At 53.5% G+C, this 2,958-nt stretch overlaps 1 non-coding gene across 1 annotated transcript; it reads left to right on the top strand.

The window, feature by feature from the left end:
• Positions 1 to 2,321: 2,321 nt before the first annotated feature.
• On the top strand, positions 2,322 to 2,509 carry LOC135246357 (U2 spliceosomal RNA). The gene has a single exon (XR_010327634.1). It is a non-coding gene; the product is annotated as a U2 spliceosomal RNA (small nuclear RNA).
• The last annotated feature ends 449 nt before the right edge of the window (positions 2,510 to 2,958 follow it).

The following is a 2,958-nucleotide window of genomic DNA, read 5'->3' as shown; positions in this document are numbered from 1 at the left end:
AATGAAAGAGGGGCGAGCCTCTGGGTCAGACGGGCTCCCAGTGGAGTTCTATAAGGCCTTCTGGGACGTGCTGGGGGCAGACCTGGTGGAGGTTTATAGAGCGTCTTTGGAAATGGGGGTAATGTCAGACTCGATGAGGAAGGGTGTGGTTGTGCTTTTGCATAAGGCAGGTGACAAAACGGACCTGAAAAACTGGCGGCCCCTAACTCTTTTAAACAGTGACTACAAAGTAATGGCGAAAGCGCTGACTAGGAGGGTGAAGAAGGTGATGAGCTCCTTGGTAAGTGGGGATCAGACCTGTGGAGTTCCTGAGCGATCCCTATCCTGGAATTTAGTGCTGGTGCGGGATGTGCTGGACTGGGTCAAGGAGAGAAACCTGCCGTTGGCCTTGGTTAGTTTGGACCAGGAGAAGGCTTTTGACCGGGTCCAGCATCGCTTCCTCCTCCGGGTGTTAGATCGGATGGGATTTGGCAGAGTGTTCTGTGGGTGGCTGCGCACATTATATAATCGTGTGTACAGTTGCATACGGATAAATGGGCATCTCAGCAGGGCGGTGATGCAGGCCGGGGGGGTGCGGCAGGGGTGCCCCTTGTCACCGCTGCTTTATGTATTGGTTATAGAGCCGTTTGGGGAACTGGTAAGGCAGGACGCAGGGGTGGATGGGGTGCTGATTCCCGGGGCTGCGGGGGAGAGGCTCAAGATACAGCAGTATGCTGACGATACAACGGTCTTTGTATCTTCACAGGCATCTTTGAGGCGTGTACGGGCCCTGACTGAAGTATACACATCGGGCACGGGGGCAAAGGTGAATTGGGAGAAGTCATCGGTTTTTTATGGCGGTAAATGGAGAGAGGGCACAGGTGATGGTGGTGGGTTTGCACAATGTGAGGAGGGCATGAAAATACTGGGGGTGAAATTCTTTGCTGAGCGCAGTGCAGAGAGAAATTGGGAGGCGAAGTTGGCTATGGTGCGCATGTGCCTGGGGAGGTGGGCGCAGCGCAAATTGTCGCTATCGGCTAGGGTGATGGCAGTCAAGGCAGCTTTACTGCCGTTAGTCTTGCACCTGGGGTACGTGTTCCCGGCTCCGGCTAGGGTAAGGCTGGCTCTCACCAGGGCTGTGTTTAAGTTCCTGTGGGGAGGGACATACGAATATGTGAGCCGGGAGCAGATGTACATGCCGGTGGCGAAAGGGGGGCGGGATGTCATCAGACTGCCGTTGAAGTTGGAAGTGATGTACAGCAGCATGGCTTGCAGGTGCCTGCTCGAGAAGGTGCCGCACAAGTGCTTTTATTTTGTGCGGCTGTACCTAGCTTTTGCGCTGCGGCGGTTAACACCGTTATCACACGTGGTGCCCAGGGCGGAACAGATGACCCCAGCGTACAAGGCGGTGGAGCTAGCACTAAGGAGAGAGCCAGATTTGATGGTGAAGGAGGTGGTGCTGAGCCACCGAGAGTGGTACAAGGCTGTGGTGGCGCGTCAGGCTGTGGCCCCAAGCATGGTACCTCTGGGGATAGACTGGGGCAGGGTGAGCAGCGGAAGGGCTCCGGGTGGGGTAAAGGACATCCATTGGAGGTGTGCATTAGGGAGACTGCCGGTGAGAGAGGTGCTCCACAGGCACGGGTGTTCCCAGAGCTCGCTCTGCCCCAGGGGGTGCGGGGGTATCGAGACAGTGTGGCACGCCTTTTGGGCTTGTGCCTTCGCCAGGGCTTTTTGGGGACTGGTGCAGAGGCAGTTGCAGAGGGCTGGGTTGGGGTGGAAGGTAGGGGGAGAGGAGCTCCTCTACAGGAAAAATATGGAGGGTTTGGGCTCGGCCAAGGCACAGTTGGTGTGGGATGTGTTGGGGTACGGGAAGTTGGTGTTGTGGGAGGACAGGAGGGAGGTAGAGAGGAGGCTGGTGAGGGTGATGACGCCTCTCCAGCTGTTTTACAAGTTAAAGGGGAGGGTTGCAGAAAGAATAAGGGCAGATGGGGTAATGAGGGGCTGGGAGTGGGTGCAGGAGAAATGGGGAGGGTTAGAGCGGGTTTTTGTGTAGACCACGGGAATGTCTATGTATGGGGAAAAAGAAATGTAAAAGGGAAGGAAAACGGGTAATACGTGAAATGGAAATTAAAAGGGAAGGTGGTAAAGAATAAAGTACAAATGTATGTAAAGTACAATGTATATACTTGGGATGGAATGGTTGTGTGTACTTTTGTGTTTTGTGTAGGCGATGATGTGGTTTAGCTCCGTTCAACGTGAAGTGGCCGTGAGATCAACTGATTGGTCACTTAGCTTGATGATCGGTTAGGCTTGCGTGTGAGCCTAACGGTGGAGCATACGAGCTGAGTTTTGTAAAAAAAAAAAAAAAAAAAAAAAAAAAATCTGTTCTTATCAGTTTAATATCTGATACGTCCCTATCTGGGGACTACATATTAAACGGATTTTTGAGATGGGAGTGGAGAAGGAGCTTGCTCCGTCCGCTCCACGCATGACCCGGTATTGCAGTACGTCCGGGACGGTGCGCCTCTATTTTCGGGTGCAAAGGAAATGCTCTCTCTGCTTCGCTTCTGCTTCTGCTTCGCTCGCTTCTGCTTCGCTGGACAAGCAACTGAGTCTTGTGGGTTTTGTTTTTTTTTAAATGAAATAAAAGAATAGTTTTACGTGTGTGTGTGTTTTCTTTCTTATCTACTATCTATCTATCTATCTATCTTCGTCTCTCGTCAGCTAGCTGGGTGAGTGAAGTTGGTTAGTAGTCAGCTAGCGAGCCGGTTGCAGCGGTCCGTGGCTCGCTTGCGCCTCTGCAGTCGGCGGTTATAGCGTCCCTCTCCCTCTTCCGCGGATAACGCGCGGGGACAACTCCGGGCCTGCGGTCCGGGCCGGGAGGCCACGGCGGTGTGCGGCGAGAGGCCACGTGTGCTCGGTTTCTCTCATCAGCACAAATCTTTCGCCTTACTAAGATTTCCGGGAGAGGACCTCTGT

This window comes from Anguilla rostrata, unplaced genomic scaffold (genome assembly GCF_018555375.3).
Source record: "Anguilla rostrata isolate EN2019 unplaced genomic scaffold, ASM1855537v3 scaf0206, whole genome shotgun sequence".
In the NCBI taxonomy this organism is placed as follows: Eukaryota; Metazoa; Chordata; class Actinopteri; order Anguilliformes; family Anguillidae; genus Anguilla; species Anguilla rostrata.
Note: the sequence above shows the minus strand (reverse complement) of the source record. Positions and strands in the feature narration are given on the sequence as shown.